Genomic DNA, 17,850 nt, shown 5'->3' with positions numbered 1-17,850 from the left:
GAGAGAGAGGGAGAGAGAGAGAGAGAGAGGGGGAAGAGAGAGAGAGGAGAGAGAGAGAGAGGGGGGAAGAGAGAGAGAGGGGGAGAGAGAGAGAGAAGAGAGAGAGAGAAGAGAGAGAGGGAGAGAGGGGGGGAGAGAGAGGGGGGGGAGAGAGAGGGGGGGGAGAGAGAGGGGAGAAGAGAGAGAGAGGGGGAGAGAGAGAGAGAGAGAAGAGAGAGAGGGAGAGAGAGAGAGAGAGGAAGAAAGAGAGGGAGAGGGGGAGGGAGAGATAGAGAAAGAGAGAGAGAGAGGGGGGGAAGAGAGAGGAAGAAAGAGAGGGATAGAGAGAGAGAGAGAGGGGAAGAAAGAAAGAGAGAGAGAGAGAGAGAGAGAGAGAGAGAGAGAGAGAGAGAGAGAGAGAGAGAGAGAGAAAGAGGAGAGATGAACTGATGTCCACGTAACACAACAAATTAGGGGGGGGGGGGGGGCGGTTCGAGACAGGTACGAGAAAATAAAACAGGAAGTAAAAGGTTAAAGATTCTCCCGCAACCGGCAATTTGGGAAGAGTGTAATTTACACGAGTATGTTGCGGGTGTAGTGGGCATGGGGTTCGGGCTGGTCAGAGAAAGGACGGTGCGCTAGTGTCTGTCGAGACTGCACTCAGCTCACCATTAGCTCCCTTCGTTACATTAAACGTCATTTGTATTTTTTTTTCTTAAACAAAAACATTTTATAGAAATCGAGACAATCATAGTTTTAAGACCGCGCTAGAGGTCGAGGTGAACAGTAATGTCTGTCGAGATTTGCGTAAAATGACATATTTTAGACCAAAACACAAACTTGTTTTTTTGGCTTCTGAGTTCATAAGCTGCAACCCGCGTGTGTGTGTGTGTGTGTGTGTTAGTTTGTATGAACAGTTCGTGTACTTACCGGAAGTGTTGTTTGTGTGCTTCTAACGAAAGAGAAGTTGTCATGTTTCGGTCGTCCCAAGAGAATATTATTCATCGACCTGAAAACACAGAAAACAATCGTGGAAAAAATCTTTGGCGAGGTCCATCAATTTCGTGGTCATATTCAATGAGCCTTTCAAATCTCAGCAAAAACCGTTAGACATTATACCAGCACGTTTGCCTCGAAATAAAACACACGACAAAAATCGCCGAAAATCAGTTACTAGCTAGCGTAAACACTGAACAGTTTACCTCGATAACATTTTGAAGAGAAAAATGTGAACATTAAGAAGTGCTACCAAACAAGAACTGAGAAAATATCGGATAACATTTACTGCAAATGATGTCTCAATAATTGTTTTGTAATAAAAGTTGTTTAGCAATTTAGAATTAGTATACATGTTGAAATGAGTGAAAAATGTGTCCACAACTGCTTAAAACAAATTTCTTTATGATTTTCTTTCACAATTATATGAAATAGTATTTGACGGGAAGCTATGTGCTGAAGTTTAATAATGTGTGCACATTGAAACGCAATGAATTCTTACTTTTGATCAAATACAGTTCATAAAGGCCATATTACTGCAGACTTCACGTGAATTATATACCGAGAGGCATAAATTCCGCAAACTGAACTTTAAAAAATCACAAAAAATCAACTCAGTGGTGAATGTTTTCAATGTTTGAATATTTTCTTTATTGGCCATTTTAGTGTTTATAAACCTTCGCTTTATTGATTTTGAATAGAACATCATGAAATGACAATTTTTCAAAAAAAGTGACCGAGTCCAAGCGCAATGATTTCGGAAAACGTTCAGTGTTCATCACGTTCAATGCTTTGGCCAGCTCTAAGCATCCCAATCGCTTGCTGTCTCTCTCCTTCATCAAGTCGTGGCATGATTGCGATATCTGATACAGCCAAACAGCCAGTTGCATTTTATAGGGCCACACACTATCTTTTTTACGTTATTGTCTCCCGTTCAGCCCATTGTCTTTATTAGCACAGTGAGCTGTGGCTGGATCAGCAATACTGCAAAGCGCACGCTGACAGCGTGAAACATTTGCTCCGACACTTAAGATGTCAACTACAAATTACAGGTTCAATCTGATTTTCGTTTGAGAGCAAAATCGTTCAATGCACTATTTGCAGAATTTATGCCTTTCAGTATAATAATCTGTGCATTGAAAATGTTTCATCGTGTGCACGTGCATGTTTCTATTTTTAGCACATTGCTATCTGTCACTTCATTAGAAACGTCCAACTTAACATGTTTGAAGTTGCAACGATGGGAATCCCGCAAAACCTTTTTTTAAATCTCTAGCACTATTGGTCCCTGTTCTTATTTGGTTTATTGAATAATAATTGTTGGGGTACTATGAGGCAGTGAATAAGTTAACTGTTGTGGACAGATAACTCTTCGGACACAAGCCGAAATGGCATGAAAAGTCAGAATACAGGGTAAACCGAAAAAACATTGCCGCCCACTATAAAAAGCTAATAACTATTACATTTGTTTAGCGAAGTATTGCCTGTTTAGTGTACGTTGGCGTGAGATATGGATTGATAATGTCACTCAATTTCAAGTATGTAGTACAAGCGGTTTCATTGTTATGCATTTTAAATAATATATGTCAAATTCGGGAATTGACTTAAAAGTACGTGGTTTGGCCCTGAGCGGTAGCCACACGAACATTTTGGCCCTCCAGATTCTTATTTGTTTAATTTTCTGAATGGCCTTGCACATAAACACAATCCTCAGACAAAAGATGCTTTGAAACAGCAAGTACAGGGAGTCTGGAGGGTTCTTCTTCTTCTTGTCGTTCGCTGTTAGATCGTCAGTTCGGACTGCAGGGCGAAACGTGCTGTCCTCTCCAAGTCCTCTCTGGGGCCGTATAGCTTCTTTTGTAGCGCTGTCTCCTCTGGCCAGTTGGTGTCCCTCGGAGCACTGTGGTATGGACACGCCTGCAGGATGTGCTCTGCTGTCTGACTCTTGCCACACGGACATAATGGAGGGTTCAACGCGGATGAGTGTGGTTTCTCCTCAGTGTCAATCTTCCTACTTTTGATGCATTCTCCGAATTTGAAAAAAATATTCCTTAATAATCCCAGTGACGCGAATCATAAGACGTACATATTTGAAACTGTGTAACGTTATCATTCCACATCTCAGGCTAATGTACACCAAATAGGAAGTATTTAGCTTAATACATGTGGGAGGTATTAGCATTTTAGAGGGTGGCATTTCTTTGGAGTCACCCTGTACAAATTGGTACAAGTATGTATAAAATTGGGTGTACAATATCACAACATTCCAACGGCTCTGCAGTCATTCACTAAAGTAGAAAAACATCCAAATAAATGCTTTGTTTTCAAGTTTTTCACTTCTGAAAGAAACATTCGGCAACATCCCCAAAACGTTTAGGGGCTACCTGCGATGTTCAATGTACATTACTTTAAGATCAGTTTTACTTGTACCTACAATTCAGTCAGCTTCATTTACAATTTCTTAAAGTTTCCTTTTTACTTTTAATCATAACATTAATGTTCGTGTACATTTACAGTTGCTCCCATGGGGTCGCCTTCACGCGGCGGGAGTGTTCTCACCAAGCTACCCCACCCCTTTACTTCTCTTCTTTAATCTTATTTCTGCCTTACCAGTCCTTTCACCTATATTTCCTTCCAAGAAAACTCTCCCTACTATTCCCTGCAGTTTTCCAATTCTTTTCTTGTTGTCTTATTTCTACCTGACTGGATCCATCACCTTTATTTCACTTACCAAAAGTCTTCTTTTCCACATCCTTATTTCTCTGCACCCCGCATGTCGTAAGAGGCGACTAACGGATTCTGTTCCTCCTTTTACCCTTGTTAAGTGGTTCTTGTATAGAATATAGTCAATGTTTGTAAAGATTTTAGTCAAGCAGTATGTAAGAAAGTTTAGTCCTTTGTACTGGAAACTTGCATTCTCCCAGTAAGGTCATATATTGTACTACGTTGCAAGCCCCTGGAGCAATTTTTTGATTAGTGCTTTTGTGAACAAGAAACACTTAACAAGTGGCTCTATCCCATCTCCCCCCTTTCCCCTATCCCATCTCCCCCCTTTCCCTCGTCGCGATATAACCTTCGTGGTTGAAAACGACGTTAAACACCAAAAAAAAAGTTTTACAGTTTTCTTGTTTTTGACGTCCTCTCAACCTATTTGGCTATGCGGGACCGATACGGTTGTTGATATTGTGATAGTCAGTTTTATTCAACGCGCCATAAGTGCACGCACAAATTCAGTCTTACATACTTTCAATGAACTATTGGTCTTATTGATTTTGGGGTGTTGTTGTTGCTGTTGATGAGTTTGGTGGTTTTGTGTGTTTTACTAAGGAGTTTGTTTGTTTGTTTTTGCTTAACGCCCAGCCGACCACGAAGGGCCATAATTATCAGGGCGGTGTTGCTTTGACATATAACGTGCGCCACACACAAGACAGAAGTCGCAGCACAGGCTTCATGTCTCACCCAGTCACATTATTCTGACACCGGACCAACCAGTCCTAGCACTAACCCCATAATGCCAGACGCCAGGCGGAGCAGCCACTAGATTGCCAATTTTAAAGTCTTAGGTATGACCCGGCCGGGGTTCCAACCCACGACCTCCCGATCACGGGGCGGACGCCTTACCACTAGGCCAACCGTGCCGGTTTACTAAGGAGTCATTGTCAGAAAAAAAAGAGTGAGCTAAGAGCGTGCCGCCCCAATACTCTTACTTTTGATTTCGACCTCTTTCACGAGGGATTAAGAAACGAAGACCAATCAGTAAAAAAAATAACACAGTTTTAAAAACATGGATAAATATTTGTTCTGCTAATCATCTTTGTTTCGGAATTTTGTTCATTAAAAACAACTGAAACAAAATGTTAGAGGCAAGAAAAACAACATGTACTATCTTGTACTGGAGATAATAAAATCTATAATAATTTAAAGCATATATATGAGAAAAAATGTGGCCATTACACCGGAATATGATCATTTCAGGCTAAAAAGATCTGGACATAACAACAAAGTGCCGTATGGTGCAGCGCAGAGTTGAGAAATATTGACAGATTTGCACAAACAAGTCACAATCAAATTCTTAAACCCGTGTACCCTCTGACCATGCTAAAATTAAATCTAAATCAGATAGACTAATAAGGTTCCAAAATCCAGAACTAAAATAAGAAAGATTAGTTATTGAAACGAATATTTGTGACTAAACGAAACATACACAAGTACTGCGACCCAGTTGTCTTTCTTGTGGACAGACATTGGAATTATCATGAGATAAACACATGCAAATGACTCAGCTCAGTAAGCCGGCGTTGAAAACACCTCTGGTATGAAGACGGTATAAATCAAAAGGTTTGTGAATGTTTTCGTTTGTCCCAAATTAAACGTTTTTTTTTTTTTTTTTCCTTTTTTTTTCTTTTTTTTTCTTTTTGGGCGGTGAGCATATCCTTCTTCATTGGTCTTTTTTTTTTTTTTTTTTTTTTTCTTCAATGAAATTTTAATTTTGTTTTCTTTTGCATTACAGGTTACATTTCCATTAAATTACAAATTAAACGTTTAAATAACTATACCTTTATTGTCTTTTGTGTGTGTTGTTTGGTCTTGTCATTACTATGACTATCTCCGGGGACATTGTAAAATCATGTAATCGCAGCAACATTTGTTTATTCTTCAGTGGTGTCTCTTGTTCTTCCACTTTAAAGGATAAGGATAACTTGATGATAAGGATACGATTTCTTATAGTCCTGTGAGGTTACCCTCATGGAAATTCGGACTGTTTTCTCACTGGGGAAAGCGATATGCCATACAGTAGGGCGCTACCCATTTTCTTTTTCCTGCATACGTGTATTCATGTTTTCAAGCCTTCTGACACTTTCGGTGTGATGTTGTACCCTGAATTAAAAGTTCGTAAAATTAACCTTTTTTTGTTTTTGTTTTTAACCTTTTTTTTATGGATGCTAAATGTACTCACCAGCTTGACTCAGAAGTCTTCATCAAATTATAAATCCAGGCCAATAGCACAAAAACTTGAATGGTACTCATTTGGGCCGCCATGACCAGTGTCTTCACAATTTGTATCCAGAGAATCCAATTTAATTAATAGACGTCTTACAGGATGCACGGTCATCAGTATCCATCATGAGGTCTTCTTAATCTTTTTTGCGCTGTGAATACGGGTAGTTACGTTTTTATCTTCTTGCTAGCGTACTGCTCAAACGGGATGTTAGAACACGTTGATAACACGCGGACATACGGTCAATCTTCACGCCAAGATCAGTCTCTTTTATTTTTCTTTTTATTTTTTTTTAAATCAGCACACAACTTGTGCATTGCAGTGTGTTTTCTTTATGTTTACTTTGGTTCATAGCGGGTGGCAGACCTTTTCAAACAGCTCTTGATAAAAAGTCTAACTGAAAAATATTAGTAAGCTTCTGGTACTGATAACGCGTACAGCATCCCGACCATAACACCCGGTTAACTCTGTCTAATGCCGTGCGCGATTGAAGATGCGCAACCACAATTTAACCTATCAACAAGCGCCACCATGTCCTTAGAAGCAATCTTGAACCTAACTAATATTTGTTCAAGAAAATTACCATTAATAGCCTCTGGTACTGATAACGCGTACAGCATCCCAATCATAACACTCGGTTAATTATCTTTAATGCCTTGCGTGACTGAAGATGCGCAACTACAACATATCACTTAGCGCCACCACTTCTCAAGTCCAAGTAGTGTTGAAAAGAAATGGTGTCAAGTAAGCCGAACCACAAAGGCAAACACACACACCAGAGGCATGTTTCGGCGCTGTTTGTGTAAACGTTTTTTCGGCAAACCGCTCTCACACACCGATTGTCATCAGGCAAATAAAGCTTATTAGTTACACCCGATGAGCACCCACCCGCCTACCCTCAATAGCCCACCAATGAAACACGAGACACTTGTTGAGGCTTGGCCAATCAGCGAGCAGGCGATTAAAGATGCCTTCCTTAGCAAATTCCTCAGCTCCCCGCCGCGGGGGCCGGTAGTTCGGTTGGTAGAGCACTGGACTTGTGCTCCTAATGTCACAGGTTCGATTCCGGCAGGGGCGGACACGGTTCAACTTTATGTGCAGACTCAGAGACGGTATTCATGTCCCACCCCCGTGTTACCACAGTGGCACGTAAAAGACCTCAATCGGTCATTCTGACATATAAGTGCATGTGGCTGGTTTAACAAAAACACGCATACTACTGGGTATCTGATCTAAAGTCGGGGTAACACCCGGGAACATGCCCCTAATGGTTTCACCGTGAAGGCGGCGTAAAACAACATTATTATCGTTCTCATCTTGTCAATCTCCACAGATCTGTTCAGGGTATATATCGGACAAGATATACAGTCGAACCTGTCAACAACGACCAGTTTAGGGACCGACCAAAAGTAGTCTTTATAGCGAGGTGGTCGTTACAGAAATCCGGTCAATTATATAGGAGGAAGAAATCATCAAACCGAGCGTTAACTGGGCGAGACATGTCCGTGCGTGCATCACGGGGGATATCCCACGTAACATTACAAAGCCTGTACAGACCTTTTTTTTTTTTATTCTTTAAAACAAGAAGGGCAAAGCCCACACGACTCACATGCTGAACAGACCTTGATCTTTCTTTCAGAATAATTTTACAATAAAACTGAGAAAAACAATACTTCAAAATATATACATTTCAACTTTGAAGGACCCTGTGACCTTGACCTTGAAGTGAGGTCAAGTTGCCAAACATGTTTCTGAAGATCTAATGTATTTCCCTCACACATATGTAGACTTAATAGTGTCCAAGAAATATACAATGTTAAAGGTTTCACAGACGGACGGGGGGGACGGACGCCCGGACGCCCGGAAGGACAGGCAGACGATGTCGGTAAGTATATATATAGACTCACTTTTGTAAGTATAATGTATTTCCCTCACACATATGTAGATTTGGAAGAGTTACCTTCCATAGTTCAAGGTCAAGGTCACTTCAAACTATGTATACAATCCAACTTTAAAGGACCCTTGCGACCTTGACCTTGAAGCAAGGTCAACCAAACTGGTGTCCAAAGATAGGGCTTACATTGCCCTGTATAGCATACATAGCTAAGGTTGCCATTCTCGATAACTTCAGAAAAAAATGCGAAAATGTGAAAAATTGTCGTTTTTAAGACAACAATTACGGCCCCTGTGACCTTGAACTTGAAGTGAGGTCAAGTTGCCGCACATGTTTTTTGAGATCTTGTAACCATACACCATCAGGCCACATCAGGTGTTGACAGACTTAATAGTGTCCAAGAAATATCCAACGTTAAAGTTTTCCGGACGGACGGACGGACGGACGACTCGGGTGAGTACATAGACTCACTTTTGCTTCGCATGTGAGTCAAAAATATCACAGCCAAGTTCAAACTGGGTCAAAGCTTTCTCTGTCTCAGTCACTAGGCTGACTATAGCTTCAAGTCTCCTTGGGGATTCGTTGTGGTGGTCGTCAAGGGCAAGTGATCATTGTCGAGAGGTGGTCGCCAGGGCTGGTTCGACAACAATCTTTCCATTTGCACACATAGCAACAACAACAAACCTCTTGGTCTGTCTGCTGCCTGTGTAGAGTTGAATTATTTGTAATGAATTGATTTCGTAAGTGGCACCTACAACATTTATGCAGCAAACAACACCCATGCTGCACTGGAAACGGGTCGGCTGTTAGTTTTTGGTATGTGTCCAAGGGGAAGAATGCTCTTACCCAAAGCAAAGGCTCAGACGGTTCCCTGGTGGTTCAGTAACGTGATAGTGTGCACATGGCAGGGCCGGACCCAGGGGGGGGGGGGGGGGGGGGGGTTCCAGGGGTTCCGGAACCTTACCCCTGGAAAAAGCATGTACCTTGCTTTGAGTGGTTTTTTTTGGTTTTTTTTACTAGTTTTAGCACCAAAACAATGCTGCTCTTAACCCTCAAAACAAGGCCCAGAATGCACCGGATTGCACAGATTTTAACCGTTTTTCAATTTTTTTTTCCGGGGGAGCATGCCCCCGGACCCCCCTATTGAGTTCGAAAGCAGGCGCGCGCTTGTGGCTTCGCCACTTCGCTGATTTGCCCCCCCCCCCCAAAAGGAGGAACCCCCCCCCCCTTACAACTCATTTGGTCCGGCCCTGCATGGAGAAAGGTATCTTTAATGTTTCTAATTCTGGATGCGATTGACAGCATTGAGACCACTGACATTTTCTGCCACGAATCACCCCGTGACATACATTTGTGTTGTGTTTAAGTGGGTGTGACTGAGTGCCGGAACCTGTGTGTGTGTGTGTATCTGTGAGTGTAGCTGTGTGTGTGTGTGTGTGTGTGTGTGTGTGTGTGTGTGTGTGTGTGTGTGTGTGTACGTGTGTGTGTATGATGTAATTATTCAAAGGCTGCGCTGTGTGTGGGAGCGGCTGTGACTCATGATTTAATATTTCAATGTACTATTTGATTTGATTCAATCACACACAATCTCTCTTACCCTCTCCTACATCCTCTTCGACAAACAATCAACAATTACTTCAAACGATTTATTCACATGTTCACACCATCCACATAAGGAAAAACAAGCATTACAAAAACACATTCTTATCATAATCGTTCAAGAATTATTTAACATCGCACGTTGTCTCAACCCTCATCAGCTCATACACCAACAGCATTTTTTTTTTTAATCATTACCGATTCATAATTCAAATACTTCTACCTCTCTCATTTCACTCATACTCCAAGTGCCAGCGCTAGGTTCAGTTTCTGTACAATTTACAATATTCACAGTGACATACCGACACAAACAAACTTGCCTGGACAGTACACAAAACAACAGAAAACATCAATGACCACCGGACAAGGCAACAGCCCACATAATAACTGACAGAGAGAGAGGGAGAGAGAGAGGGGTGGGGGGGGATAGCTATGTTCAATCATCCATAGACATTCAAATTGATCAATTCTACATCAAGCCATCCACAATATAAAGTGATATAAATAAATCTACAAAATCAACACCAGGTTTCAAACAATATAAAACTAAATGTAAAAGAAATTCTATATGCATCCAGCTGAACATTCATGTATACACAGGTTCAATTTGTTGTTAAAACACTACTTGAGTTTTCTTCTTCTTCAAAAATTAGTATATCCAAGGTCTTCATATAACAGATGACCACCTTGACAATGTGTTCTTGCTACCCTCCCCCATCACCTTAAAATATAAATTACACGCACACACATGCACTCAAAACAAACATGTTAACTTAAATTTCAATAAAGACTAAACTAAGAGCCGAGATCTGAAATTAACACAGCAAATATAGAGAAAGAAAAAACAAAAACTTTACAATGTGTTGATCTTTTTCTGAAATCTTAACAAATAATGAAATAAATACAACACATACAAAACAATTTAAAGCTCTATGAAGATCAACACCTTCTTGACAGGGAGAAAGGATAAAAATCAATCGGCAAGAAATCGGCCTAAAAAATTACTACAATTAACCGCAAATATAAGCTGCTCTATAGAGGCAAAGCCTTGGAGAATTACAACCATCTCAAACATGGTCTGTCTCTACCTAAAAATGTCATAAACTCTTATTTAAAGACACAGTCCTGTTGTTCCCTATCTCAGTTCTGCCCAGGCTTTTACATGGGAAAAGACCATGCATCCCTGGGACACACGAGAAAAAAAAAAAAAAAAAAAAAAAAAAAAATTTCCCAACAGCATCCCGTGCAGTGTTAATTTTGATCATTAATTCTTTCTTTCTTTCTTTATTTGGTGTTTAACGTCGTTTTCAACCATTCAAGGTTATATCGCGACGGGGAAAGGGGGGAGATGGGATAGGGGAAAGGGGGGAGATGGGATAGAGCCACTTGTTAATTGTTTCTTGTTCACAAAAGCACTAATCAAAAAATTGCTCCAGGGGCTTGCAACGTAGTACAATATATGACCTTACTGGGAGAATGCAAGTTTCCAGTACAAAGGACTTAACATTTCTTACATACTGCTTGACTAAAAATCTTTACAAAAATTGACTATATTATATACAAGAAACACTTAACAAGGGTAAAAGGAGAAACAGAACCGTTAGTCGCCTCTTACGACATGCTGGGTAGCATCGGGTAAATTCTTTCTCGTCCCAACCACTATGGGACTCCCCCTAACCCGCGGGGGGTTGATCATTAATTAATTTTTCAGATTGACACTATTGCCAGTATTGGCTTTAAAGCGATCAATTCATTAAAAAACAAAACACAGCACAGAAAACATCCCTACTGTTGATTTTTAGTATGTGTGCAAGCAAAAGGATGATCTTAGGCCTGGCCAGATCAAAGGGGGTGAGCTGAATCATTTACATGCAAAGGACTGTGTCTGGAAAAAATGTTCACCTTTTAAATTTGTCTCAGTTCCTCTTTGACAATTTCAAGAGCAAATTCTGAATAACACCTTATTGTCAACAAAATGGATTTATAAAAAAAACACCTCACAAAACTATCAAAAATCAAAAGCCGGGCAATTCTTCTTCTGCGTTCGTAGGCTGAAACTCCCATGTACACTCGTGTTTTTGCACGAGTGGAATTTTACGTGTATGACCGTTTTTACCCCGCCATTTAGGCAACCATACGCCGCTTTCGGAGGAAGCATGCTGGGTATTTTCGTGTTTCTATAACCCACCGAACTCTGACATGGATTACAGCATCTTTTTCGTGCGCACTTGGTCTTGTGCTTGCGTGTACACACGAAGGGGGTTAAGTCACTAGCAGGTCTGCACATAAGTTGACCTGGGAGATCGGAAAAATCTCCACTCTTAACCCACCAGGCGGCAGCGACCGGGATTCGAACTCACGACCTCCCGATTAGGAGGCCGACGTCTTACCACCACGCCACTGCGCCCGTCCCAAGCCGAGCAATGATTGCCAAGACCACACAGCAACGAAAACAGTCTAGAAGGTTAATCAGCAACCATCCACAATCTTTGTTATTGTCCTGCTTGTTTAATACTCTAATAATATTTCAAACTTAAATTATCAATATGGTAAAAAAAACTTACTAATGCATGTTAATGGGTGGTGAGTATCGTTTTCACAGGAGTGGTCAGTAATTAAGTACATACATACCATAGCGTTATGAAGCACACAAATGTATGCAAACTGAAGTTCATAACATAATTAGGAGAAATAAAAACCACCCTAATTCTCACATACATTTAAAACAAAAAAATACCAATAACAAAACAAAAAAAAGTATATGAATTTAAACAATAAGAAAATGCAAACAATAAATAATCAGTCAATTCTACCTTCTGAACAATTACTTGTCAAGTACAAAAAAGAAAACTGCCTGAACCTCGACAACAGCAATTAAAAGAAGAAAAAAGCTACAATCTTTTTCTTTTTTTCTTGAACTCTACAACCAAAGAAAATACTACAACAATTATGAACAACAAAATAAAAACCAGAAAGGGTGAAAAAACATTGGTACAAAACTAACACTGAACCACTCATGCTTGTTACTGACATTCTTTTGAACAAAAGCTGGAGTGGGAACAAGTAAACCACACTATAAAAAAACCTAATGTTTTTGGAGAAAAAAAGGCAACCCATAATTCTAATATATAGCCTAAAAAATCAAACTGAGATATCTCAAAAAACGAACGCAGAAGAAGAAGAAGAAATAACTAAACATTCACTTAATTATCAATCAGATTAAAGAGACTTCACAGAAATTCAAAACCTACTGAACCAAACAAAATCTACACAACAATTAGCCAAGTCCATGTACTACCTAAACTTATTTCATCCTCTTTTTCCAACAGTAAATACCAACAATGCATAATTAGTCACCTTTACATTTTAAAAAAGAAGAACTCCCTGCCACAAAAAAATGCACAAAAAGTCTGACCTATGTACAAAAACATTCTGCTAGCAAAAGTTGAGTAATTGTTCGATTCAAAAATAAGTTTTTAATGAAGTACATTAAGTTCATCACAAATTTATTGTTTACAATATCAACTGTACGCAGTGATCAAAATTGAAATCACAAGAGAGAGAGAGAGAGAGTGTCAGAGAGAGAGAGTGTCAGAGAGAGATGGAGGGGGGGGGGGGGGGGCTCAAATTGTACACGCCTTGCAAAAACAAGACATTGCATCACCAAACCCTTGACAAATGAACACCATCCACAAAACCCATGCAAAAACAAAGAATCCATTACTGAAAACACACACACACACCAACACACACACACACACACACAAACACCCACAATCATGACAATAAGATGAGACACTGTACACTTATTTCACAATACATACTTGCTATGAGCGCACATGCATGGCTTGAGAACACAACAGCACCAGAAACAACATACAATGTCAGACCCTGTACGCAAAATTCAAAACAAACTTTAACATGTACATGTAGGTCAGGCAACCTAAACCATATTTTACGCTCTTATAACACATCCTACAATGCAAAGCTTGCTAGTAAATGTCCTTAAATTCCCCACACTAGTTGAAGTCTGATACATGTATCTGGCAATTCAAGTTAAATGTCTCGAAATCGAATATCATTGCTCTCATGCAAACACAAACTCACACAGACCCATATCTATGCACCCACTGCCATAGTCATTAAATAGCATTCTGAACATAACATTAAAAAAAAACGGCATGCCCAATCAGTCAATTTCCATTCACACCTAATCAACACCTACCATCCATGACCTAAGCCAATCCAATCTAAGCAACGCGCAGGCATAAAGTATGAAACATACCATACCACACACTCATTGCCAAACAATGCACACGTATTTCAGACCAGAAATACAACTTGAAATCTCAGTCAGACATAACATCATTCCAGTAACGCACATCATGAGATATCAACGCAAATCAGTCCACAAGCTTTCCCTTTTCACTGTAGAGTTTCTAGTCATCCCTGTGCCTGTTTCTTTGTTTATTTCCGTGTTTTTTTTCTTGTACGTGCGCGCGATAGCTGTCGCGGTGTATGAGTGCGACTACACGTGCCTTGGCGTGTGTGTGCGAGGGTGCGAGGGCTGTATTTTGTATATTGATTATTTGATTGTATAAATGTGTCTCCAGGAATATGTTTTGTTTTAATCTTGTGTCGATACTATTTAATTCTGCCTCGTTATTAGCCATTGAGTATAACTGTTTTATCATCATTGCTTTGTTGTTGTTCTTTGGCCATTTACGTTGAATGACTTGTTATACATTGACATATAGTTTTATTCTTCTTCTTCTTCGTCGTTCGCTAGATAGTTTTATCATAAGAACCTTTTTTAATTCCTATTAACTCGATGTTCTTTAACTATATTTATACATAAATTCATATTGTAAAGCAGTATGAATTGTTAGAGGATTTTTTAGTAGCAGTGTTTAAATGTCGAAGCTGCTTTTCCCATTTTTACCCAAGAGACCGACTGTATATTGTGTTATTGTATTTGTCAGACTTGATTGTACCAAGTCCCTACACATGTTGTAATGCGCTTAGAGCCAAATATTTTTGTTTTTTGTAAGGGATAGGCGCAATATAAATACACTTTATTATTATTATTATTATCCCCACACAAACTAACACATTCAATCGATTTGCCAGTCCAAACTAACCCATTCAAGACACAATTAACATCAAGCAGTTTGTCCCTATACAACGAGCAACATCTGTGTAACACATGCCAGCAATGTATTTCATCGCTACATTCAAAGCTCATTTTCAACGATGTCACAAATACAAAGTACACACTCTCCTTCCAAAATGCACAAAGTAAACTTTAAATATTTTAGGTGAAACATGTAAAGGTGTATCTCAATTGTCCCACTTCTGGACATACAAATTACTTGACGTAAGAATTCTACAACCCTACTGAGAGCACACACACAAATTCTCCTTGTGTGTTATACATGACCTTTTCTTGTATCAATGCCCCCGAAGAGGTCTTTCTTTCTTTATTTGGTGTTTTACGTCGTTTTCAACCACGAAGGTTATATCGCGGCGGGGAAAGGGGGGGAGATGGGATAGAGCCACTTGTTAATTGTTTCTTGTTCACAAAAGCACTAATCAAAAAATTGCTCCAGGGGCTTGCAACGTAGTACAATATATTACCTTACTGGGATAATGCAAGTTTCCAGTACAAAGGACTTAACATTTCTTACATACTGCTTGACTAAAATCTTTACAAACATTGACTATATTCTATACAATAAACACTTAACAAGGGTAAAAGGAGAAACAGAATCCGTTAGTCGCCTCTTACGACATGCTGGGTAGCATTGGGTAAATTCTTCCCCCTAAGAGGTGTTAGAACACTTTTATACTACAGTTCCACTGCAAGAAAAAGTTAAAAATGCCAAACCACCTCATGAACACTTTTGTGAAAATCTGGAATTAGCTTCTACCCACCTAGAATGTCTAAATGAATTATCCTTTCAACAATAATCAAAAAACAGAGTTCATTTTTTTTTACATCAAATCCATGCTGAAAAGCATCTGTTATGTTTAATGCATACAGACACTCTGCAAAGTGAAAAACAAGTCAAAATGCAACTGCTCTTGAGAACTTTCTAGCGTACAAAGAATTAAATTCCTAAAAAAAAACAACATCTGAAGCATTGTGCCAGTAACAGTTTTGAAAACTATCGTCTACAGGTTGAAAAAACCCCACCTAAAACAAGAGGAAAATAGTCAATCTTTCACTTTTTACTGTAAGAAGTTTTCAAATGCAACCTGGCGGTCCAAACCACCAGTACCAAAAACAAGCAAGAGATCAACAGTCTACAAGCACCTTTTCTTTCAAAGCTATCATCCTTCTTGTTTAAGCAATCATGTTTTCCACCACAAATCTGTTCAGGTTTTTAACAATTGTACAAAGGATAAGAGCATTCTTCAGCTTTGACACACACCAAAAATCACCTGAGAATTGTTTGGCTGATTTAATTTTGCAAAATGACATTTGTATCAGCCCAAAATTATTATTTCAGAAAAAGGTTCCCATTCTGCACAGGGAGAAGTCCGACTTTTGGTATGTGTTCACGTGGAAGGAGTTGCTCTTATCCCATTTAAAAACCTTGACATATTCATAGTGATTTACTGGATGCTTTAAACCAAGAAGGACAACATCTTTATGAAGCCATCGTCCACATTCAAACCATCTGAACACTTAAAGCTTGAACCATAACTGGGTGATGACAAATATTTAAGTACACTAATTGCCAGCTTGATGAATGATTAAATCAGCTGCATGCTATTTAACGACACAAGCATATGATTCCAGCTGAGAAATTAAATGAACACTGGTTTAGTTTTCTGTTAAATCTGAGGGTACATTAATACAGCAGTTTGTTCTATTTCTCCGATGTGTCATCACAGACATGAGGGGGGGGGGGGGGGGGGGGGGGCAGATTCAGGGAAGATAAGCATTGTGTACATGTAACATTAACCTTGATTACAAATAAAATAAAATGGAACAGTATCATACTGTCAGTGTTAATTCTGCAGGCAAATCTCACTCAGAAAAAAAGTTTCATATATATATTAGAATCATATTTACGAACATATATATATCAACTACATGTATTACATAATGAAACTTGAACTTCAGCTGTTACCTTGTGCTACATATAAGCAGTGCTTATAAATTCAATATATCCATTATATCTTAAAAATAAATCCATATCAAATCATATACTGCATCTTTCAAATAATACTTTAGCTATCTATTTACTAACGCCTATACATATCAGTAAAGGTTAAAAATAACTCCCTTCCAGCGCAAACAATTGACCAACAACCACGGATCTGCCAAGGCTTTCACATGTGATAAAATCATTCTTCCTCTCAGACACAGATACAAAATCCACACCCCTAGCTGCTATTGCCTGTGCAGAGAGGTTGTGTTTTTTTGTTTTTTAACCCCTTCACTGCCACAGTATAACAGCATTTAGGTATTGCTGTGTGCCAGGGCAAAATTTCGCTTTCTTCGGTAGGTTCACTAATCTGTTCACTGCTCGATCATTTATTGAGATATCTCTTAGATCTTTGGCATGTGTTTTGCTTATACCCTTGGCTATTATAGGATGACATGATCATTGGACTTTGTTTGTGATTGTTATAGTAAAAATTGATATAATGACCATTTTTGTCAAAAATTACAGTTTCCGGACTTACACACACACACATTGCAGCACGTAAAACCACACAAAACACTGCTAAAACTGGTGTCAAACATCAGGTACTCACATTACAGCCCATAAAAGTATTCTTCTGTGTGGTAATCCATAAATCACTTCTTGTAGAGCTTCCAGAACACTGTATCGCTTGAAAACAGGTCTACGAGTTGAGGTCCGACTTTCGGCCGCCATTGTGAATGCTATAGATCGGTTCTACATTTCTAACACAGTTTTCAACACGTTGTACAAACTTATCCGAACGGTCTATGGGAAAGAACTGTGTTTAGAACCCCTACAAGTACTTGGACAGTGGTTACCTCCCATTTAGTTTTCAGAAATGTCCTGAAATGTTGCTGACGCAAATCCCAAGTACTAGGTACGGTTATGGGCGTACGACAAACCGAAAATAACCATGTACCTAGTACGGGGTGGGCAGTGAAGGGGTTAAATGCTTTTTTTAACTCACACCAGTGAAAAATTAATTCAGTCAAATGTTCCCACTCTGCATAGAAAACAGTCAGATTGTTGATTTTTGGTAAGTATGTAAGCAGAAGGATGCAGCTCTTCCTTCATGTAAAAGCTTAGACAGGTGCCTGACGTGATCACTTGCATTGGGAGGAAGGAATCTTTAAACAAAGGACATCTGCACTCCAAAACACACATGACATTTGATGGTATACATC

The 17,850-nt window shown here is 39.4% G+C and overlaps 1 long non-coding RNA gene across 1 annotated transcript in view; it reads right to left on the bottom strand.

Moving 5' to 3' along the window:
• Positions 1 to 9,499: 9,499 nt before the first annotated feature.
• The window catches only part of LOC138958108 (uncharacterized), a 353,780-nt gene continuing 345,429 nt past the window's right edge, over positions 9,500 to 17,850 (bottom strand). The window contains exon 2 of the long non-coding RNA XR_011453299.1: positions 9,500 to 15,055. This is a non-coding gene — a long non-coding RNA (uncharacterized lncRNA). The remainder of the gene's footprint in view (positions 15,056 to 17,850) is intronic.

The sequence above is a fragment of the Littorina saxatilis genome, linkage group LG2, assembly GCF_037325665.1.
Source record: "Littorina saxatilis isolate snail1 linkage group LG2, US_GU_Lsax_2.0, whole genome shotgun sequence".
In the NCBI taxonomy this organism is placed as follows: Eukaryota; Metazoa; Mollusca; class Gastropoda; order Littorinimorpha; family Littorinidae; genus Littorina; species Littorina saxatilis.
The sequence above is the reverse complement of the archived record's forward strand: the minus strand, read 5'-3'. Positions and strand labels throughout refer to the sequence as shown.